Genomic DNA, 25,327 nt, shown 5'->3' on the forward strand with positions numbered 1-25,327 from the left:
GCATCAGGAGCAAGGTATTTGATATTAAGCCTCAGTCTCTTCACATACCCCATGGGGAGAACAGGGGACTCTCTGGAGTCCTCTGAGAAGGCAAATGAGGAACCTTTCCTGGTGCCTAGCAGGAGAGCACATGTCCAAACATTGTTAGCTGCCTTTGTTGTCCCTTAATAGCTACAAAAACTAGCCACTAGCAAGCCACATCTAGGAGGATAAGAACTTCTAAAAACCAGAATAATCTCAAGAATGACCCCTCTTAGTTCTCTCTCTCTCTCTCTCTCTCTCTCTCTCTCTCCCTCCCTCCCTCCCTCCCTCTTTCTCTCTCATCTCTCTTCCTCCCTCCCTCCTTCCTTCCCTTTCTCCCAAACCCCAAAGTTCCAAAATAAAATGCACTGGGTAAAGTTTCTGTAGTTTGGAATTTTACGGCACCTGCATGCCAGAACTTCACATAAAGTGCCTGGATTTTGCTCTTGGGGAATTAGTGTCTCCAAGTTGCAAGTAAAATGTGAAGATTTTTCTTCTCCTGGAGCCATGGAAGGATGGCTGCTGTGGGATGCCAGACAGATAATTGGACTGCACAGACAATAGGCATTATTACAATTGCAAACCCATGATGACTGGCACTTGCTGAGCCACTCTAAACCCTCTAGGAAGATATAGACAACATCACTTCCAAGCTGAGCATCTTCAGGAGAAACAAGGGGACAATGACTTCATCCCCAAAGTAAAGAGAATGACCTGCTTGCTGTAATTTAGCCCTACTTAACCTTCTTGGCCAACCCATAACACAACCCATTCCACAACGAGGAAGTGCCCTCTCCATTTCTCTAAGGGTAAAAGAAAAAACGGCCAACAGTGGCACAAACCCGGCCCCTGATATTTGCAGGTGTATTTTTCTTGGGAAGTGAGATCGCCAGAGAAACAAAAGATTTGGTTTGCTTGGCTTGGCAAGTGAAAAATGCAATCTTAGGGGAAGACTTTATTTAGAAACTTTATTTTTTCCCTGCTAACTTGAATAGTTTATGGAGGGGGAAAAGAAGTATAAATGGTTCATAAGTTCGCAATTGTTTTTGTTTTAAAAACAGAACACAGAGTCCCCACCCAAGCAGATTCCACTATAGATTTATTCTGTCCCCCACAAAGCTTCAGAAAGAGAAGGTTGGGCCAGACACTGCTAAACGTGGGCGTGTCCCTCGCCTGCCTCCTTGGTCACTCCTCTCATTCAGATCTTCAGGGGCTGCTCTCTGGGTTGTCTCCTGGCTGTCTTTATACATGACAACTGTTCCTTTTCAATATGCTTTTCTAGAAATCTCCATGTCATTGAGTTTTGTTCCCCCACCCCCATTCCTTTGTTTCTTTTATTTTCAAAAAAGAAAAAACAAAAACACAAACAAAAACATTTGTATTGATTCTTTGGGAATTTCACCTCGTACACCCTGATCACACTCACTTCCCAGTCCTTCCATGTCTGCCTCCCCACCATTCTGAGGCTCCCTGCAAGACATGTCCAATTTGTGCTATTTGTATACTTACTAGAGCACCCCCTGAAGAAAACGGAGTCTTTCCCCATTTGCAGCCCTGCCAGAAGCCATCGACTGTGGAGAGTTAGATGTGGTTCAGCATCGCTATCACAATTTTTAAGAATTTCTTTGGTGTCGTTTGGGAGATTACTTTGGGTCTGGGGGAGCTGTGGGGATAGGAATTACCACAGAGGCTCTCCATGTCCCTCTTTTTCAACCGTGAGTCTCTTAACCCACCAGCATTTAGCTTCTGCTCCATCCATGCAATGAAATTGGGGTCACTGAGGTGGCCAGTCATTCCCAAGTTCGGAAGAGACTTCAGTCTTTACATGATATCTTTGGGCAATTTGGTATCTTCTTTAAAGATTCATTATTGTTATTTATGTACATGTGCTCTCTCTCTCTGTCTCTCTCTCTCTCTCTCTCTCTCTCTCTCTCTCTCTCTCTCTCTCTCTCTCTCTCTCTCTCTCTCTCTCTCTCTCTCTCTCAGAGAAAGAGAGGTGTACAAGTGCTTAAGGAGGACAGAAGATGGTACCAGATCGGCTGTAACTGGAGATACAGGCAGTTGTGAGCTACCCGGCGTAGGTGCTAGGAACTTAACCTCAGTCCTCCCTCTGCAAGGGCAGCAAGTGCTCTTCACCACTGAGCCACCCCACTACCCCAGCTCAGCATGCTCACCCTGATAGCTTTGTTCTGCTTCTTCTCCCACAAAAGCTGCCCATCCCCTTCAGCTCTTTTGCTGTTTCCCTCCCACAACTGGAGAGTGTGTTCTTATGATCTTGCCGTGAGATTTCATACACATTACCACCTCGGTGCATCCTTGTACCCGTGTGCCACCCAGAGAATGTTTCCAGTCCCCCTACTTCATGCTTCTACTTCCCTAAATGACAGGTTGTCCTCTGCGCCTCACAGGACTCTGCCTTTAACGTGTCCCAGGAGGAACACGCTGCGCTCTCTCCAGAGCTTGCTCCTTCCTGTATTCCGATGCACAGAGTGGCTGTTGTGTTACTTAGGCTTGAAATCCTTAGGTGTGATTTTTTTTCATCACTGCACTTGGATCCAGTCACTGACCACTTCCTACTCTATGCCTCATTATTTGAACCTCTTCTTTGTTGTTCTTGCTCCAATCTGAGTTTATACTCCAGGTATTTACCATGTAGGATTTCTGTAATGAGACATTTTCTCTATCACTCTCTATCTTTTCTTGAACCCATTCCCTACCCCATATAACGTCATCCTCTATTGACACATTTCGGCATGTTTCTCTACTACAAAAGAGTGAGAGAAGTAGAACAAATATAATCTGGATTGAAAAATCTTTAATACCTAAACATGGCAAGCCCAGGATTTTTAAAAAATCAAGATTCAGGTATTATTTTATTTTATATTTATCTATTTTATATTACATGTATGACTATTTTCATATCTATATACTATATACAACTATATACAATATGCTGTATGTATGCTGTATACTATGTACTATGTACTATATACTATATCCTCTATACTAATTACTATATACTATATATTGTATACTGTATGCTGTATACTATATACTACATGCTATATACTATATACTATACACATTGCCTGGTGCTCATGGAGGTCAGAAAATGGTGTTGAATCCTCTGAAAACCGAGGTAACAGATAACTGTTAGCCACCATGTGCATTATGAGAACTGAAATCAAGTCCTCTAAAAAGCAGATACTGCTCTTAACTGCCGAGCCATTTCTCCAGCCCTGAAGCTCACGGCTTACTTACTACTCGGCCTTATTGTCCTCTGGTCCTACACCCACAGCCTCTCCTATCACATAAACCTCATTTGTGAGATGAACTCTTTTTAACACCCCACCTTCAACAGGGATATGTCCATCCCCTTCAGCTGGTGAACTGCCCATTTAAAATGTTCGTTTAGCTGTTGGTTCCACAAAGAAAGACAGAGACACACGGCACCCCCTCCCAATTCCACTGCAATTTTTTCTCTTCCAACCCCTGGACCCTGCTGGATGATTATTGCATTAAATTGATTACATACACAGCTCCCACCTACGATCATTGCACTCTTAAAATGAGGGACTGTGTCTGGTATTTTATGTCTCCAGCACTTTACCGCAGTGCTTGCCGCGTGGGAGTCGTGAGCTGGGAGGGATGAGGGATGCATTCCATACCATTGCAGCACATATAATCTTTGGTCAGAATTATTTACAAAGAAAACCAGTACTCCTGTAACATTCTGGTTCCTCAGTCTTCACTCTGTCCCTGTTGGAATAATCTCCTCTGGTGGCTTGTTCATTATCTAATTATGCAAATCACTGCCTTGTGGCCCTTTCACTAATCCTTTCATTTGGCTTTATTTAGACAGCAGACCAGAGCTCTGTGTCACACAGTACCAAGACATTGGGATGGGAAATATTACTGTATAAATAAAAAGAGGCAGTTATTTAGAAGTACTCTGCATGCAGATGGAGTCAGGCTGCCTCAGGCCTGATTTTTGCTGCGGGTACATTTCCCACAGTGGCTGCTCTGCAGCCTCCAGCTTTCTCGGGCTGGCAAACAGATGGCATCTAGAAAATACTCCCAGAAGTCTGAGCACATCTACTACTGTCCCAGAAATCCTGAGGCAAATGGGTTGAATAAGACTTCATTTTTCCCAGAAGAGGTAGGGAAGTACCAGTATTTCACTTCTTTTTTCTTTTCTTTTCTTTTCTTTTCTTTTCTTTTCTTTTCTTTTCTTTTCTTTTTTTTCTTTTTCTTTTTTCTTTTTTTTTTCTTTTTTTCTTTTCTTTTTTTTTTTTGAGACAGGGTTTCTCTGTGTAGCCTTGGCTGTCCTGGAACTCACTCTGTAGACCAGGCTGGCCTCGAACTCAGAAATCCACCTGCCTCTGCCTCCCGAGTGCTGGGATTAAAGGCGTGTGCCACCATGCCCGGCTAGTATTTGACTTCTGTAGCAAGAATCTATTCTGTATGGGAGAAAACCTTCCAGGCAGCCAACATGGGGCATGTCCCATGCTGTGGTTCCGGGGTTCCGGGGCCAGCCCTGTAGAAGACAGATATGGCAGTTGAGATGATCAGGTGACATATTATACAAGTCCTTCTGAGAACAGGGATGCACACTGAGTCTGAGACAGAGAGCTATCCCATGCCCAGTGATAAGCCTAGCTCAGTCTGGGGTAGCTTTGTCTCTTAGCAAGGAAGCACTCCAGACCTAGAGCCTACTCTTGCGTCATGAGAGGTATATCAAAGCCTCCCTCTGCAATGCTACTGTTCTCAGCAGCAGCCTTCATCCATCTTTCCTGTGAGCCTAACCTCCAGGGTATATTTCTTTTTCTAACCTCTTGAACTCATTCCTGATTGTATTGGGTTAATTAGTAATGTCACTTACAAATCAATCACTATATCACTATTCCTACCTGTCGGTATGATGGGTTTTGGTTTTCTTTTCACTAACTGAAAAGTGTAGAGTTTGCATCAACACAGAAGGTAAGTTGGAGAGAGAGCTTCCTTTATTCATTACTTTAATTGAATTAATTTCAGCTTTCTCTTCAGTCTAGATAAACCAAACTTCATATCACTGAAAACCAGCTACACTGCCCCTGGGTGTGCCAAGGGTACCACTTGGCTATGAGCCACAAAGCTAAGACACTGATTCAAGGACTCAGTGATGAATACAGTCTACATCACCATCCTTAAGTGACCTTGGGAACTGAAAACTTTAATACAGCTGTCATGTTAAATAACCCATAAGAGAGACAGCTGTAGACAGGAAAACTCTTGCGACAGGCCTGTCATTTAAAGAATGACCTACGAAAATAAGAAGGGAAGAATTTTTTCCCAACATGTGTCTACCCAAGAGTTGGAACGTGTTTGCTGTGTGTGTTTGCACACATGTGTGTGGTGTTATTCTTCTGGGGTTGTTTACCTCATTGTCTTGAGACAGGGTCTCTCACCAAGCCATGGGCTCGTGTATCTGGCTTTGCTTGCTAGTTACTCTGTCTTGGGTCTCCCTGCTCTGTGACTACAGGTAAGTACCACCACACCTGGCATTTTGTTTTATTATTTCTCTTTGATGTCGTTGTTTTTGCACTTAAGTTCTGATAACTTCATGCATGAGTGTTATATTTTTATATTTACATTATTTCACCTTGCCCTCTCCTCATTCCAACTCCTGGGTCCCATGCTCCCATGCACTCTCAAGTTTGACTGAGCCACCTCTCCTGAACCTGTTTTGTTCCTTGACATAGTTAGTATCTTGTCAGAGAGTATAACTTTTGGTATCTTTAGCAGAAGCCTCTGGAATCACTAAATAAAAAAAGATTATGAAGAGATATATTTTTCTGTGTTGGTTGGGGTAAAAGCAGAATTTGATTAAAGAACGTGTCAGGTAGCCATCTTCACCTGCTGCCCACATGCAGAGATGAGGCAAATCTGACGTATCTTCTTGTCAGTTCTGATTCTGTAGTTGGTTGGCTCTCCCTTCACCCCTTAATCTAGAGGATTCATTCCAGTTCAAACACTTCCTCTAAATATGCCCATATAGGTGCTCTTCTGTTCCATAGGAAAGAAGACTCCTCTATTATTCCACTGCCAACAGAGGCAAAATGTTTCTACTGGTGTCAAAAGCCAGTATGAGAGAGGAGACAGGGACACACTCATTGACAATAAGCAAGGTGGGGGGAGAGAAAGGAGTAGGTTGACTACAGTTCTTTTTCTCAACAAAATGTCAAAGGCAGATGCTTTTCCTGACAGCTGTGGCAGGAGTATTTAACTTCAGTTTGCAAATTCCTCGGGAAACCAAGGGAGGAGAAAGGCTCTAGAATAATCCCAGATATGGGTGTAGAAGGCTGAGCAACATGAACCAGCTGCGCTTCCAGGATAAGAACCAGCGGTAAGCTTCTCCTGCCCTTCTCAGAGCCCTGAGAACCAGTGGCAACTGGGAAAACCACTGGCTAAGTCTTCACAAAGCTGATTTTATGGTAGCATAACTCACACCCATCCGGCCCTTCTGAAGGATGGAATGGTTAAACAATGATCACAAAGAGGGCAGGCATTTGTGTGGTGCAGGTGTGCGGAAGGGCTGTAGTCTGTCTGTAGTGATTTCCAGCTGTCAACACACAGTAGCTCCCTGGGACTGCCCTTGATTCCACTCCCTTCTTTGCTCCTTTGCTGCCCCCTCCCTGCTCATCTCTGCCTTCAGGCTGCATTGTGCTCTGAAGATCCCCTTGTAGATCTCAGCTCATATCCCTGGACTCCCAAGTCAACCCTTAAAAAAAAATAAGTTTAAAAATATCTGCATATTCTAGATCATTATCATAGGCAATGGAATTGAAAATTTCAGCATTCAATGGTGTCCATAAAGAGGCATGACTAATAAATTTTTACTTATTTTTGACAAAGAGTCTAAGTGAATGGTCCATTAGCACGTTTTTAAAATGCCAATTTTAAACTATAAACAGATTCACTGTGTGTTCTGGAAAATACTTGAGTTAGAAGAGAATTTCCCTACTGTTTTCCTCTTGAATATTGGCAAAGAACACTAGCAGCTTAGTCCTGGGAGGAGACTCGTGTGGCTGAGTTTTCATTACGCCGTGCAATGTCCAGGACCATGGGAGACTGAGAAGGTGGTGCTCAGAAACTTTACAGACAGATCCCAGACTCAAATGTGGCTCCATGAACCAGTGAACTCTCAGAGAAGGGTGTGTGATCACCACATGTGTAATTCTATGGGTGTATAACTCTTGTGTTAGATCTGCATAAGAGGTTCATTCTAAGGCAGAGAGCATCAGAGAGGAACCGGATCAAATCACTTTCTCGTAATACAGATTTGCCACAAAGCACCACCAACTGGAAATGAGAGCACTTGTGGAGGAGGAAGCCACCGTATCTTCAAATGTGTTTTCTGCCTGGAGCTACAGTTCTGAAATATTCATTCATAGGGTCCTGGTGACCCTTACTTTATTATTAGTTACAATGCAGTCTGTAAGGTTATTTTTGTTATGATGTAAAGGTTCTGAGATATCCTTCAGTAGTGACAGTTGATTTTATGAAGGTCTGTGTCATGAACATTAGTACAGTGGCAGAATGGGAGATGTGTGTGCGTTTGTGTGTAGGTGTGTGTGTGTGTGTGTGTGTGTGTGTGTGTGTAGGTGTGAGTGTAGGTATGTATATTTATATGTGTGTGCCTGTAGATGTGTGAGTAGGTATATCCTGGTGCTAGAGGCAAGAGGGTGTCAGAGTCCTTGGAATTAGACTTACAGGCAATTGTAAGCCACCACCACGTAGGCGTTGGGAACTGAACCTGGGTTGTCTATAAAGACAGCAGATGCTCTGGACTGTGAGTCATTTCTCCAGCCCCACAATCTCTATTTTTAAAGATAAAACTGTCAGGAGGTAAAAAGTAAGTGAATGACCTAAGGTCTTCTTTAAAATAAAGCTAAAATGCAGATGTTTTACCGCCAACCTGGAGCCTGCACTATGGATCAACACTTGAAGATTGACCTGTCTGAGATAGTAACTGTGTGGACCGTCTGACTTCTGAGATCCAACTCTGCACCAATCCTAAGTACTCACAAACATGAACCCAGTTATTGACCAAGCTCTCCTCAGGTGCTGAGAGTGAATCAGAAAAAGAAGATAATTGTTTTAGTTTGATTCAGAGTCTCAGGCATTCCAGGCTGGCCCTTGAACTTAACATAGCTGAGGATAACCTTGAACTTCTGATGCTCCCATCCCATCTCCTGAGCATTGTGATTACAGGCCTGGCTCTCATGCTCAGTCCTGGGGATTGAATCCACAGCTTCATGCATGCCACGCAAGCTCTCTACATCTCAGATCATAGAAAGATAATTTTTGATAATAGATTGAGGTTCATTTTTGTTTTTACCTGTAGAATAACTATAGGTAGCAAAAGAATTCACCACCTCGCTCTGTAAGGAAATCTATCCACCTCAGTTTCTCAGCTAACGATACCAAGGACCACCCAGGTGAAGGCTACAAACATACTTCATCATTTGTACCCATTTCTTCTCCACAATGACACATAGATTAAGGTGACAGTGGAGATATCAGATGCCAAAAAAAATCCTATTTACTACTACAGTTTCCAGCCTTGATAATGTCATATATGAAGCTCAGTGATGAACGTAATGAAGTGTTCACACTTGGTTACAATCATCTCAGCTGTCTCTGCCACTGCCCAGCCCACTGGTCCTGATGCTATGAGACCCTTCCTCAGAGATAGCAGAGACAGAGACACCCCTCTTTCATTTGCCCTTAACTCTGCCACATAAATAGCCAGAAGGCAGCAGGGACAAGGCCACATCCATGTTTTCTCTCCCAGACCTGGCTGATGCAGTTTGACCCCAGTGAATGCACCCTGGCTGCCCTTTCTCTTGGAATGAGGTCTTTCCTGAGCGGCCCCTCCTCAGCTCCTTGTGTTCTTTTCCCAAAGAGTTCTTTGTCTTTTCTCACGCACAGAGTCCTAGGATGGACACCGAGGAAGGTCTGTCTGGGGCCCTGACCCTGACAGCCTACACCCAACCGCTCTCACTCACAGGAAGAAGTCTGTTCTCCGCCGGCTGTCCAGCCACATACGACCATTAGGGGCTGGCCAAGCCCAGCTGCAGGAAGACTCTCACTTTCCTAAACAAACACCACTGTTGGGAAGAGCAATAGACTCCCTGAAACAGCAAAGAGCTCTGGCCTGAGAAGCAAAACATCTGGGCTGTCAGCCCCTTGAGTCCTTTTATCTCCCTGGATGTCAGCCTCCCTCACTGCTGACACACACTGCTTACTAGGGGCCACAGGTGGCTCTAGTCTGTCAGCTTCCACAAGGGACTCTAATATATCTATTTACTTGTTTATTTACCTTAAAGTTGTGTCTATTTTTATGTGTCTAAGTATCTCTCTCTCTCTCTCTCTCTCTCTCTCTCTCTCTCTCTCTCTCTCTCTGTGTGTGTGTGTGTGTGTGTGTGTGTGTTGTGTGTGTGTGTTACTGTGTGCATGACTGCTAACCAAGCAGGTAAGATCCCCTGGAACTGGAATTACAGCTGGTTGTTATGCACCACCCTATGGGTCCTACGAACTAAATCAGGTTCTTTGGAGGAACTTTAAGTGATCCTAACTTGAACATCTGTAGTCCTCGATTTACTTCATGAGTGACACACTGCATTTCTGCTAAGTGATTTTTGTTATTCATCTCATTTTTTTGATAAAAGTCCAAAGGTAGTACATTATAATATATGCAATAAAGGGATAGATTCCATTCCCTTTAAGGAAAAAAAAATCAGTCGCTCTCTGTTAACATTTGCATATAAAATTTCTCTTCTTGAGGACTCCCCTACCAAAAGCATGGTCCTTTGAACAAGCAACACCCAGAGGGAGAGCTGTGGGGAAATAGGTAGATTCTGAGAAGTCTTCCATTCAAGGTTTTCTCTGCTGCTGATACAAAATGTGAGGAGTGTGTTGAGGAGAGCTGTGAGGACGTATTCTTTATCAGCTCTGCCCTGACACCTGTCTAAGTCTCTTCTCTGCTTCTCGTCTCCCGTGAGGTGAGCATCCTTGCACCGCCATAGGACGCCCTCCACCCTCATACCCATGATGCTCAGCCTCACTTCAGGCCTGCAGAAATGGAACCAGCTATGAGCCAAGATAAATCTTGCTCCTTTTAGGACATATTCTCATATTGTTTGCCACGGTGACAGAAAGACAGCTTTCCTCCTTTCCCACGTGGACAACAGCAATGCCTTTGCCTTGTCCTTATCTTCCATGGTGAGAAGGGGTCACCTTGCAGCTGCCCTTAGTTTTTATTCCAGTGCCTGGTCTTTTTTTCTGAAGCAGATCATCACGGGAGAAGCGTTGCAAGTGAGGAGTATCTCCCATCTAGGCCCTCCCGTATCACGGCCTCTGCGCGCTGATAGGCAAAACCCTGATCATGTAGGTTGATCGCGTCTTGCTGTCGGTGAAATCTGATGCTCTTTATGCAGCAAACTCTTTAAACTATGAACCCTCACAACACCCCTCCAATACCTCCGTGTTGCTTTTCTTCAAAACCTCTTAGGCGAATGCTATGCTCTGTCAAAGGCAGCTTTCCAGCTTTTAGCAAATACCCACATCTTCTGTGACCTAAAGCTGAGACCTAATTGGCTCTCTTCTCAGCATGCCCCGTTGCCTCATGGGAAGGTGCCACCTCTGTGGTATTCTCTGTAACCCTCACCCGGGATAAAAGCTCGGCTTTGCTTTTATTTCATCACCACCTGCCTTCTTCCTTTAGACCACTCTCTAGAAGCATAGGAAGCATTTCCATTTGCCCATTGCTGTTCCCCTGAGGGTCTAGCATGCCGATTGTCACACTGCAGACATCCAATAAGCTGTCAGCAGTGGCAGAATGAAATTCCTGAAAACCCACAGCTATGTAACGCATGGGGTAAATCTTTCCTATGCCTTGTCTTTGACAGTAAACTTAGTTACTTGCAAGCAAGGGTGTTGTCTCATCATGTTTGGAACACCATAAAAAAATATTGTATATGTTGATAAAAGTTACAGCTGTTATCAACTAGCAAGATAATTTTAGATGTCAGAAAGGAAGAGGAAAAGAAAATGATAGCAAAGGGGGAGAGAATCACTGAAATGATGTTCACATTCTGACTGCAGGAAACCGGATGAGACCTGTTCAGGATACTTTCCTACTGTCAGTTAATAGGAGATTTGGGTGTTGTGAGTAACCTGTCATCATCTGATGCTGGACATCACATCTCAGTGGGAGGAGGCAAAGTGAAAGCAGAGACTTAGGCCACTGAGCTACTAATGGGGCACACTAAGGATTTCTAATTTCACATGAACACACTGCCCGCACGGGTGTAGACCAGAAGTCAGTTCCCTCAATCTCTTGTTCTGTTCTGACCCTGGAGGGTAGTTTTGTAGACAACGACTCTAAAGGGGAAATCGTAGTCTCTTGGAAGTCTTCTCCACAGAATCGGTCCAAACCAAACCTCACCCCTTTTGCTTAAATGGAGTTGTTCTTCCTTCCTTTCCCCTCATCTTTATCTTGCTTATTTTAAATTGGGGAAAACTACGTGATTTTGGGCATGAGACGTCGGTCCAGATCAGGAGGGATACAGGGTACAGCCTTCTCTGCCGTTCCTCTTTACAGATCGCAGACTGTGGGGTCCCCCTTATACAAGTTGCTCAGATCCGACTAGCCTCTGCAGAGACAGGCGAGTTATTTTTCCTGGCTTCTCACACGTGGAAGGCTCAGCTGCCGTTTCTCATACCCGAATCCAGCAGGCCATTTTCCTTGGTCCTTGGCCGAGGATTGGAAAGTTAATGGGCTGAGCAGCAGCCAAGTTCCCAAAGGGTCATTGCCCTTTTTTGAGAAGTGTGATAGTTACTCCTCACCCAAAACACCTGGACAGGCTGTGTGAAGAACCCTTCTGAGGGGTCATTTGAAATTGGATCATTCCACTTAAAAAATTGCACTCTGAAACAATTCCGATAAATTATTATCCTCCATAATTTAAGCACAACAAGCCCTTCCTAGTTGAAGTTTCTTCTGACTGGCAGGTGAAACAAAAACAAAGACCAAGTGAGTGAAAATTTATCTGTATCCAGTGTATTCTAATACATCATAGAGCAAATAAATTCACACAGCTCCTCTGGGGTTTTGCCAGCATGTGTTTACCAAGTTTAGACATCTGTCTTTAACAGCCATGCCCTATGCTCCAACCTCGGGAACTTCAGAACAAGTTCTTCATGTGGACTGTAAATAAAGGTGGTAATGATGCCAACATAACACAGAAAGAGAAAATATGGTGACAGAAATGAATTGGGCTGAAACTCAAGAGTACCAGAAGTTATTCTGGTTAAAAATATAGTAAGATAATTTGGATTTTTAGATTGTTAAATACTAGCCCAGATGTTGTTAACAACTACATGGGAATCATGAGATTGGATTTTTTTCCACTTTTCTTTTTTCATAGCCAAAAAAAAATCCCTTAAAGTTTCAGACATAAAAAATAATTTTGTAAAAAGACACTCTTTGGTAACCATTATTTCTCTAGTTGGAATAACACCTCATTTGTCCCTCATCACTGAGAGAATTCTTGTAGCTCAAAAATTAATTTTCCAATAAGAGAAAGCCAGTTTCATGTTCAAAGAAGTCAATTTCATTTAGGTATTTTTGCTGGAACATCATGTCAAAGATCTTACAGGCTGATCTTCATGAGGAGTTAGTTATCTTCCTGGCCATCAGTCATCCCAGACAGTTACCAGCTCCCCTCTGGAGCACAAACATGCTGGGATTGCCCACTGGCGGAATGATGGCTCTCTTCTGATCTTATCTACATAAAGTCTCTCAAATTTCTCTTCTAAAAACTGATTTATTTCGATATAGTTTGTACACTGAACAGTTCACTCATGCAATGATTTTTAGTATATGGGTTGCTACCATGTTAGTTTTGGAATGTTTTTGAGGAGAAATCTGTACCCTTTATCTAACATCACCTGTCCTTTGAAATGTCCCCATCATCAGGTCAAACACTAATCTACCCTCTGTCTCTATCTCCTCATTCTGGACTTTCCCACAAAGGGAATCTCATAGCCTGTAGCCTTTCTCTATGCATGTGTTCTTGAACTTGACATGCATGCAAGATTCATTCATATATGCAACACATATGAATACTGAATTCCTATTTAGCGCCACGTAAACATTTAGGTTGCTTCCATCTTTGGCTTTTCTGAGCAATGCTGCAGTAACCTCAAGGGCCATGTTTCTGTTTGGATATCAGTTTTCATTTCTCTTGAGTCTATGTGTAGGAATGAAATGGCTGAGTCATGTGATAATCTAATTGTATGATTTTCTAAAATGTTGTCAGGCACTTCCACAGTGGCTGAGCTCTCCCACAGCTGTAGCAGACAAGTCCATCGCATTAGAAGCAGCAGTAGTATTAGTAGCTGTATTAGCAGCAGTATTAGTATCAGCAGCAGAATTAACATCAACAGCAGCAACAGCAGTATTAGCAGCAACAACAACGCAGCAGTAGTATTAGCAGCAGCAGCACTAGCAGCAGCCGCCACCACTGCCACCACCGCCCAGCCCATCAACATCAGTGCTGTTTGAAAGTTGCAGTTCTCCATGTGACTGCTGCTGTTCCTTTTCTGACTCCCAGTGCCGTCCTTCTCCCAGTGTGTACGAAGGATCCTCTAAGCTGACTTGCTTTTCTCTAATGGCAGGCGGTGTCCATTATCATTTTACTTGTATCAAGTGTCTGGCAAGATGTCTGTTTGGAGGTCTTGGTTGCTCTTCATTGGGTGGTTGCTCCTTGCATGACTGGGCTGTGGAGAGTTTTCATACCATTAAGACACAAGTGGCTCACTGGACGTGAATTCGCCTTGTGGATTACCTTTTCAGTTTTTTATTCTTTTCCACTTAGTTCTTTTCTCTTTTGTTGTTCAGATATTCAAGAGAGTCGTGCGATCCAGGAGCTTTCCTGCTTTCCCCTAACCATCCATCCAATCATTGTTTTCAAAATATGTATTTAAGTGTTTATATATGTATAGACTGTGTTGAGCACATTCCTACTGGTGTCTCTGAGTCCTGTTTTTGTTCCTAGAGAATTTCATTTCTAATTTCATGTCATACTTACATGATTTTATGTATCTATATAAAATCTATACTCCATAAATTAGTGTACTATGAGTGTAAAAATGAGTGTCTAACATAATATTTGTTTTCCTGGGGCTGACTTAATTGACTTAATATGATACCTCCAGTTGCATACATTTCCTACCAACAACAGAACTGAATTCTAGTGGCCAAAACGAAATCCCAGTGTGTATATAATCTACATGTTCTTTCTCCACTTTGCTGTGGATAGACGCCTAGGTTGGTTCCATAGGTTAGCTGCTGCTAACAATTCTGTCATAAACAGTGATGTGCATGTGTCTCTGTGCTCTATTGATCCTACTACTTCACAAAACCCACAAGCAACTTGACTTTACCCTCCCCCTTTCCCGCCCTGTGGCTTTTGATACTTTTACTATTGGACCCAAGCTCTTGTGTGTCAGGAGCATGTACTTCCCATTGTTAAATCTGAATCCTTAGGGTCTACTCACTTCCCAAGTCACACTTGGCAACACTTACTTTTCAGTCCTTTGAAAAATTCCTCTTCTCTTCTCTCACATAATGATCTATTCCAGATTTGTCATTCTTATAATCTCCTCTTTTTTTTTTTCTGGTTCTCATTTTAACTTAATGAGTTAAATACTAGCACTCTCTAGAACTTCACCTGTCATGGCTTCAGCATGTGTATCCTTCTTAACTTATTTATTTCTATGCCCTTAGCTTTATTGATAATGCCCAACTCAGTCTTCAGCTTCCACCCTGCTCCTCAGCCCAGAGCTGTGACTTAGTTGTTAAGAGCAGCTCTCTCTCAGCCACTCAGAAATGCTGCCAGCCACTCACACGAGCTATGATGTCTCGTCAGCACTGTCAGTTTGACTGGATTTGGAATTACCCAGATGGCATGCAACTGGGCATGTCTGAGGTTTAACTGGGGAGCACCTTCTCCATGGGCTGGGATCCCAGGCTGAATAAAGAGAAAGCAAGCTGAGCACCAGCATCCATCTCTCTCTGCTTCCTGACTCTGAGATGTCTATGTTCCTTCGACCATGTCTTACCTGCCATGGTACCCGACATCCCTTCTTAAGCCTTGAGCTGAAATGCAAACTTTCATCTCTGAGTTGCTTTTGTCAGGGATTTGCCACAGTGAGAAGGAAAGCGATTAGCACACACACACACACACACACACACACACACACACACACACACACACCATTGCAGAAATCCAAAATGCTTCCGTAACTCTCACATCGTTGAAAGGAAGACTTTTATACCCTTCTCCAAGCAGTTTTCTTCCACGTTGGTCTCACGTTGGCCAGTGTGCGCCTCACATGCTAACTCTTCCCAGTCTTCCCCTTTCATCTCCTCACAACCACCATCGTATCAGAAGCTTCACAAGCACATGCTTGATCCATTCCATGGCAGATCTAACTTGATTCTCGTTACCCCCGACTCCCCTGCCAATCTGTGCTTGTCACTTTGACTCACACTACTTGTCCAAAAAAAGCATGTTATTGTCACCCTCTTCATTAACCATCTTCAGTGACCCCTGTGATCTATGGTGTAAATTCATATTTCTCTCAGACCCTTGGTTTTTCCTATCTGTACTTCCCTCTATTGTTGTTTGAACTATTGTATGTTCCCTGAAAGTTCTGTATTCATTTCTCGATGAGGGTGTATAATGAACTAACTAATCAGCTTCCCCATGAAGCATATATTTATGATCTCATACTTACTGTGAGTTGGGATTCTAGCACATTTTAAGCAGATTCTCCTTTTAGGGTCTCAATACAGTGAAATTTAAGTGCTGGCCAGCGACTTCATCTCACTGAAGCCAAGGCAGAGGTACTCAGCCCTCCTCAGCTTCTATTGCTCTTTGCTCTCCTGTGAATGAGGGAATACTAATGTCTTGCTAGTTGTTGACTGAGGGCCCAGGTTAGTCAGCTTTCCAATTCTTAGCAAAAACTGAAAAAAAAAATCAACCTGTAAGGATAAAAGATTGATGTTAGTTCCTGGTTGCAAAGGTTTCCATTATGATTAGCTGACCCTGGTGCCTTAGGCCCAAGTAGTGAGTTTGGCTTAATGTTGCTTGTATTATTACTATTTTTAAAAATGTATTTATTTTTATTTATATGAGTACACCATAGCTGTCTTTAGACACACCAGAAGAGGGCATCAGATCCCATTACAGGTGGTCGTGAGCCACCAAGTAGTTACTGGGAATTGAACTCAGGACCTCTAGAAGAACAGTCAGTGCTCTTAACTGATGAGTTAATTTTGGCCCCCAAAACTGCTTACTTGATTGTCTGCTCATAAGACACTGAGGGTCCCTGCCCCTAGTTGCTTCATTGCAGGGAGCCAATGGTTGGGCAGGGCAAACAGAGGCAGGACTTTAGGATTCCAGTGCTTGGGACAGAGAGGAAGGAGGAAGAAGGAGAAGGAGAGGAATGATACCATGCCTGAAAAGAGTGGAGGACAGGGAGGCATAGCCTACATATGAAGAAGCCGGGAGAGCGCAGCCCAGTTAGGCAGCCTTCTGGGTCCAGAGCAGACAAGATAGAACATAGAATTTAGTAAGTGATAACTGGCGATTATCAGCAGGAAGTGGATTAACTGCATGGAGGCCCAGCAATTGTGCTGTTTAAGGCACATCAAAATCTAAAGCCCCCCCCCCCCGCGCCCCACACGCGTGCGCGTGCATGTGTGTGTGTGTGTGTGTGTGTGTGTGTGTGTGTCTTTCCGGAATGTAAAGCACTGGGGCAGGCAGCAGGAACTGAGCTGCCAGGATTTATATATAAAAAGAATTGCTACAGGCCCACATGGCAACTGAACATCTTACATAAAGGCCAGAATTCAAAAGGTTGGAAGAGAAAAGAACTGAGACTCTAAATCTTCCATTAGGGGATCTCCATGTTTTGATCATGGGGACTGTTGCTATGGAGTCTGAAGCTCTGAGAGCGTCAGTGTAAGGACTGTTGCTTCTCTTGTATGATTGCAGACAACATGTATGGATTCAGAAACACCTTGGCTAAAAATGGTAGGACAGAGAGGGCAGAGCTTGATGGTGATGGGTTTTGATTGGCTGTCAGACTCGAGTGATCCAAACATGTCTCATAAGGCCTCACCTTGTAAAGTTTTGTCTAACTCTCAATGTCACAAAGTAGGGACCAAGTTTTCAACACAGGAGACTTTCAATACTAGACCCAAACCATAGAAAGGCTACTCTCAAAAGGCAGCGCCTCTGGCAGTATGCAGTGCCAGGTAGGATGAGGGATTCAGGCAGCTCACCAGTCTGCATTCAATGCCCGCACACACATCTCAATAGCTTTGGATTAAGGTTGCATGGCTAGGTCAAAGCCTCCCAAGATGCTTGGCCTCCTGTTCTCTCTACTCCTCTATTGGTCCGAAAAGCACCTTGATGTTTCTGGAGTTGAGTCTGAAACATTGCTTACCCAGGAAGCCTTCAACACAACAGCACTTCCCTTCTGTCAATTCCCATGGCAGTCTCTAGTTGGTCCTATGTGCTTTCCTAAATGGTGTAATTTGAGAATACTGGATACCTTCCACTGGCCTTTTCTTGCTCCAATCCGGGCTTGTATGAAGTTCATTAGTAACGTCTTCTCTAAGAATGAGTCCATCCTCTTTATTGTGCCATAGGGCCATGATAAAGTCACAGATTTTGGAAGTGCACAGATCTTCAGACTCCATAGCAACAGTCCCCATGGTGACTGATGGTCTCAGAGCTTCAGATTCCATAGCAACAGTCCCTACACCGAGGCTCTAAGAGCTCCAGAATCCATAGCAAGAGTCCTCACACTGATGCTCTCATAACTTCAGACTCCATAGCAACAGTCCCCATGCTGATACTTTCAGGGATTCAGACTCCATAGCAACAGTCCCCATAGTGATGGTCTTAGCGCTTCAGACTCCATAGCAACAGTCCCTACACTGAGGCTCTCCTTTGTTCATTTGCTCAAAGTTGCTTGCTTCCTCTTTCCTTTTGTATAGTGCTCCTGAGACAGCACCATTTCTGGAGAACCTGGTCTTAAACCAGCTTCTCTTGAATGATTGCAGCCAAGCTGCTGTGGATCTGGAAACACCTTAGGTAAAAAAACGGTAGAACAGAGGGCAGAGCTTGAGGACAATGGGTTTTGATTGACTGTCAGAGTCCCTTTTATGACTCTAATGCACGATCTTTGGCAGAGAAACTGCAAAATCAATTTTGAGTGTTTTCATAGGCGTTCTTCCAGGGACTTGGGAACCAGCTAGCAGGGTTTGCCAAGTAGGCGATCAGAGAATAAATGGGGCTCAGCTTTACATTTTCAAGGCCAACCATTTTGGAAGGTAAACTTTCCTCTGAAGAACCTGAAATTTGAGGGAATTTGTCCACCTCTTCCTCTTTTGCCTTCTACTTATGCAATGATTAGCAAATGAAGGCATTTAAAATTGACCTCAACAATAACAACAACAACAAAACTTGAAGTAGAATACATAAGCTAAAAACAATTCACTTTCTTTTGCCCCTTTGTGATTGGCTGTCTCAAATGGAGAGATAAAATCACAGGGGCCTTAGAGCAGTGCCAACCCCAGAAGAGAAAAGGCACCAAAATGGCCCACAGAGGAAGCAGCAGTGAATTCTGAGCTCAATTCTGTAGCCCAAGGCACACCTTGGCATTTAGCCAGGTGCCTGCAGGTCGCACTTAACTTGCACATATATTTATATAAGATTTTAGATTGTGAGCAGGCGTGCGCAACCTTGGCACTCATTTGCATGATTAATAAAAACGATTTTTCTGTTTTACTAGTTATGAATCCATCCCAATAGGTAGCCCGGGCTCCATCTTATTTCTACACAGGAGGTACCTTTGAAAGTACAGACTCAACCCTTTAGTAGAAATATACCAGAAAAATCTCAGGGTTTGTCTTCTGCTGTTCCTATTTCTGCGTTTACTGTAAAAACAAACTTCCCAAGCAACCTGAATGAGATACAAACTGAACGGAACAGTTCATTTCACTCCTGATGCAGGGAAGTGTGACCTTATGTGTGTAAATACAGACCCTTAGTGTAACAACATTCTAGTATCACAGCCTCTCAAAGATGTATTGAATGGGATCTTCCACAGAAATAGCAGTGACATCAATGCAGAATAAGACTTTTCAATAACATATCCAATAAAAAAGCAAAACATTTTACATTTCACTGGTGCCCAGGAATACATAGAATATAAGTAACATAGCAACATATGGTATAATATTGTATAATACAAGCATTATAGAGTGAGGAAGGTCTAATAGAGCATGTAAAGTAGATTATTCTCTTGCAAAGACAGGGAGATTGGTAAAAACCTGATTCGTCTCAGTAGCCTAGCAAAGAAGCAGCCGATCATAGAGTAAAGAGAGGTGCGATCACTCTCCCCAAGAAGAATGCATCTTTTGATATTGGGTGTACCTCTGAAATTTGAAACAAACTTAGATATGATTTTTTACTAAAAAAAGGAGTTGATGGTAACTAAATATTGGGTACTTGAAGACAAAGAGATGACAATTCTCTACATGTTTATTTAACATTTTGTTTGTTTGTTTTTTTAGACGATGTCTTACTGTGCACCCCAAGCTGACCCAAACTTGTGATCTTCCTGCTTTTTCATACCAAGTGCTGGGGCAGCTGAAGTTCCTCACCCTGCTCCCTCAGTGTTACATTGTTACATTGTTGACATTGTTAATAAAGGAAGACCCTATATGGGATTTTAATGCCTTGTGAGGTTATTCTTGTCTTTAGTCTCATCACCAACTATCCCTCCCACTTTTATGTTCTATGTATGTGGATGTAGATGCAGACTAACTTAGATCCACCTATGAGAGAAAGTGATCATGTTTGCGTAGCCCACTTACTGTCTCTGCCTCCTTCATCTGTCTTCACATTTCCTTCGACTCCCATGCCACAAATGTATATCTTTTACATTTAGATTCTGCATTTGAGAGAAAACGAGTGGTATTTGCATTTCAAGAATGGCTTCTTCTACTGAACATGATAATCTCCACTTCCACCCATTCTCCGGAAAGAACATAGTTCATTCTTCCTTGAGACGAAATAAAACTTGAGTGTGTATAAAACTTGAGTGTGTATAAATGCCACCTTGTTCTTTCTCTGTTTGCACACTGGTGGGCATCTATTACCTTGGTTGCCCTGAGGAGTGTCACAATAAATGTGGTGGGCATGTAGGTATTTCTATGGGGTATCAATTTAGATTCCTTTGGGAATGTACCCAGGAGTATTACAGCGGGGACACGTGAAGGTTATGTCTTTATAGGTGTTGTAGTTTACATATCTGCCTGCAATGGTTCATTTCCCTCATATTCTTAGCAGCCCTTGCTGTCTATTTTTCCTTGCTGATAGCCATTCTGCCTGGGGTGATGTGGAATCTCAAAGTCATTTTCATTTCTCTAACAGCTAAAGATGTTAAATATTTTGACATTTAATAGCCATTTGCGTTTTACTTTAAATTTTGCTTGTGTTGGAGCTGGAGAGGTAGATTGGCGGTTAGCTGATCTTCCAGAAGGCCCAGTTCAATTACCATCACCCTCGGGGTAGCTTACAACTGTCTGTAGCTTCAGTCCCAGTGGATTCAATGCCCTCTTGTGGCATCTGTAGGCACTAGGCATATACATGGTACACAGACATATATGTAAGGGAAAAAATGTACACATAAAAAGTTAAATTAAATTAAATTTAGATTGTTTGCTAAATTTACTTGCCTACTTTGTCTATTGGACAACTGGGGCAGTAATGTTTCTCAGGTGTTTATATTTGCTACATAGACACCATCAATCTAGCGAATGGGTGGCGAAGACTCTTTCCCACTCTGGAGGCTGTCTCTTCATTCTTTATCTCAGGGGCTAGAATGAATTAAATATTTTGGTGAGAATATTCTACTGAGCAAAATAAAATGAAAATAATTTTTTCACTGTGATAATGCCTAAAATGGGTTGTCATTGGGCATAGTTTTATACAGGTACATTCTACAAGCATAACCAATATAAGAAAGCAGAATACAGATCATGCTAGGAAAACACAAGGTTATAGTGCTAGAAGAATAATTATTTTGCTTCTTAGGGAAAGCTCTTCGAGACACTTGCATCAGAGTTTTATCCATAACAGTTTTAAAACAAATGTCTCATAGCCAGTGCATTTAAATAATTCTGTCATGAACCAATTGAAAGGGGGAAGGCTTGTTTGGGGTTGCAGCTTCTGGAGCTCTGGTACATTCCCACTCTGTTTTGTTGGTTTGGGGATGTGGTGTGTAGAGAAATACTATAGCATCTAGTTTGCAGTGGAATAAAGCTGTTCACTTCTTCACTGCCAGGAAACATAGAGAGTGGAGGGAGTGGAGTTAGGACCTTTCCAAGGACATATGCAGTGGTCTAACTCCCTTCCACTTAGGCTCCACCCTCCTCACAGTAATTGACACAGGCCTGAGACCCAGTCTGTAGCACATGCACGTTAGAGGGACATTAAAAAGTCGAATTCTAAAGCATATACAGACAGTCCACTAGTATCAGAAACAACAAAGCATTCAAGAGAACTCTCCTGTAACGCCTGCAAGAATCCTGTGGTGTCAGGGAGACTCGGTTTCCATCTGTAGAATGGGGCTACTTAGCATCTCACGTGCTCGCTCACCTTTTTACATTCTACAGTCTAAGCCTGAGACTTTGTTAGTATGTTGTTGCTGTGCCCTACCCTGGAAACCCACAATATACTTCAGTAATTATCTTACATTTTCTGTTCAGAATAAACAGCTAAGTGCAGCACAATCTAAAGTCCTGGATTGTGCCTCGTGTGTCTGGTTCCTGGAGTGTGTTGTTAAGTTGGAGCTTATTATTACACAGCTAATGTAGGTCATCAAAAACTAGTTGTGAGCAAAGATGAGGAGGCATAAAATTAACTGCCCAGGAAATCTCTCTGGCGATGGAGTAATAACAGTACGGCTATTGGCAGAACAGCAGGCTAGGAGGCAGCGAGCCCTCATTGCTGAGCACACAGCATTGAGAAGATCTGTCTGATGAGGGTGATGGCCAAAAGGAGGCTTTGAATCAACCTCTCCTGAAGAAAATGGGAGATAATGTTTAGTCTTTTTTCAAACACATGTAATATGAAGGAAGAGGGTTAATATACTGTAGCACTACTTTAAAATCTTCACTCAACTTTCCAAAATATATTAAAAATAACTAGCTACCTTGATGAATGAAGACCACAAAAGGGAAATATCTATACCCAGGAGCTCTGGATCCTGATACAGGATTATGGGTAGGGCCCCTACTTTACTAAACATTTTTCAACACCCTGCCAGATTTTGCATCAAGGACTTGGCATATAATTTTAAAAGCCTCTGAAGATGCTTTGAGGAATGTGTTGAGCAGTAAGATATTTATTCTGGGTGTATTTCACTAAGAAATCTAGTTACCGCTTGGAATGGGTCAACTTCTGGATTCATATGTTTTTGATTGCATACATAATATCCAGTCCTTGGAATCAGAAAGGATAAGACACAGCCCACTGAAGTTCTAAGGTCTTCACACAGGAAGACCCATGAACTTTGCCACCCTGCTCCCAGCCTTAGGGATGCCTGGGGTTCTATGTGGGACTCTGAAGATGTTAGCGTTCCTGCTCCTAGATTTGCAACAATTACCACTTCTAGTACATTTTCTATTCAAGCACAAAACTCCAGAGACATTAATGAGAATAAATTAAATTACAGCCCTTCCTTACTGGCAGAATACACACAGTCCTCTCAGTAAAATGATCATTCTTTTTTTATTAAGTGTTTTCCCCTAAACCTCCTACTTTAATTACTCCTGTTCTTCCCTGAGGAGTCATTGCTATGGAAGACCATAGCAACCTTCAGATATTTGTAAGTGATGTTTGCAGATACAATAAAACTTCTGGAGGAGTCAGCTGAATAAACATATTGCCAGTTGCTACATTATGAGTGAGAGGTTAGTCCCTGAAGATTCTAAAAGGAAAATCAACATGGGGGAGGGAAGAAGACATTGTAAGAAATGGAGAGACCTAGGTCAATCCCCAGGACCCACGTCAAAAGCTAGACATGGTGGTATCTGCTTGTAATTCTATTGTCATAGAGATAGGGACATCCATTATCCCTCTGGGGATTTGGAGGGTGTTTATTTGGTGTTTGTTTGTTTGTTTGTTTTGTGATAGGATCTCACTATGTTGCTCTGACTGGTCTTGGACTCATAAAGATCCACATGCTCCTATTAAAGTTGTATGCTACCACACACATCTTACAAGTTTTTAAAAATTATTTAGCATCTAAGACTTTACTTGTGTGCTGATGTCTGCCAGGCATGATTTTAAAGGGTGTCAGATTAATGATGTGTTCATTACCAACATGACAATGGAGCAGTATGAAAATATAGGGAGATAACCTGAGTAACTGGCTTTTATGGAAATAGAGGATTTGGGGTGTTCTCTTTCCTTAAAAAAACATAAACTGAAAAATCACTTCTGAAAAAAAAGACAAATGGTTTGAGAAGAAACTAGAATGCTAATATTTACCCATAGGAAATGTCTGTTACAGGTGCATTACTGTGCTACCGTAATTATATTTTAAGAGATTCTTCATTTCTTCACTCCAGTTATTTCTAATTCTCTGTGTTTTAATGATTGTGGAGGGTCTCCAAGAGCTCTGATGAAGAGCTTCTTTGAAAACTGTTGAGATGGAGAAACAAGGTTGGTTTTGTGGTAAGCCGAAGGTGAGAAGGTGGAGCAATGCTAATTCCATGAATGAAACTTTGAACGCAATCCAAAGCACACTCCACCAGCAGAAGGCAGGAGTCCCCCGCAGTGTGGCTAGAGCAGTGAGCGAGCATTCGCACCTTGGAGCCGATGCACAGGGTGCAGTACATCTTTCAAAAGCGATATTTAATAAAGGCAAGTCCGGCTCTCAGAGGATACAATCTGTTTAAGGATGCAGACTTTAAATGCCCGCTCTTTATTAGGCTACCTTTTGAAAAGGGATTTCACTGAGTTACATTCATTCCCTTTAGATGTCTATAGCTAGAGCTAGAGAGACAGCTCGGCAATCAGTATGCACTTGCTACTTTTCCAGGGGACCTGGGTTCAATTCCCAGCACCTATGTCAGTTCACAACTGCCTATAACTCCAGTTCTAGGGGATCTGCTGTCCTTTCCTGGCTTCTGTGGGCATTGCACACACACACACACACACACACACATCGAACTTACATTCAAGAAAAATGTGCATACACATAAAATAAAAATAAATGATCTCTAAAATATAACAAAGTTTTATCCAGGACTGGACTGGACATGCCAGGGTCTGACAGCTTTTTTTCTCCTAGAAGCTTTACAGCTCCTGGCCTTACTCTGAACAATTTTATGGAGTTTCAGTTGATTTTATACATGGTGTGAGAGAAAGATACAATTTCATTCTTCTTCAAGTAGATATTCGGCCTCCCTGGCACCAATTTTCAAAAAAGACACTTTCCTCTAACCACTGAGTACCCTAGAGCTTTTTCAAAATGCTCCTATAAGTAATTTGGTTTTATGTCCAGCTATCTATCCAGTTTCACATGTTTACATATGTTTCATGGCTTGCTATACATGTATTTAATATAAAACTTTATTATTTTTTTTAAAAATGAGAAGTTTTAATTACAAAACCCAGAGTAGTGGCGCACACCTTTAATCCCAGCACTCAGAAGGCACAGGCAGGCAGATCTCTGAATTTGAGGCCAGCCTGGTCTAGAGAGTGAGTTCCAGGACAGCCAGGGCTACAGAGAGAAACCCATTGTCAATAAACAAAACAAAAACAACAAATGAAAGTAACTGTAACTACAACAAATTGAATTGTTTTGTGCATGAGAGAAAAAAAAGACAATAAATAGTGTCAATAATAGGAAGTCAGAGAAAGTGATCTCTAAACAGCAAAGTATCATTCTCACTAAAGGGAAATGGCCAAAGAATACATACAATCAATGCTCAGCATTTCCAGTTAGCCAGGAGATGCTGACTAAATTAGTATCACTCTCACAATTAAATCACAAAAAGCTGGGTCTGGTGGTTCATACCTTCAATCTCAGCACTGGGGGCAGAGGCAGAGGCGAGGCAGAGGCAGAGGCAGAGGCAGAGGCAGAGGCAGAGGCAGAGGCAGAG

This window comes from Mus pahari, chromosome 2 (assembly GCF_900095145.1).
Source record: "Mus pahari chromosome 2, PAHARI_EIJ_v1.1, whole genome shotgun sequence".
NCBI classification, from domain to species: Eukaryota; Metazoa; Chordata; class Mammalia; order Rodentia; family Muridae; genus Mus; species Mus pahari.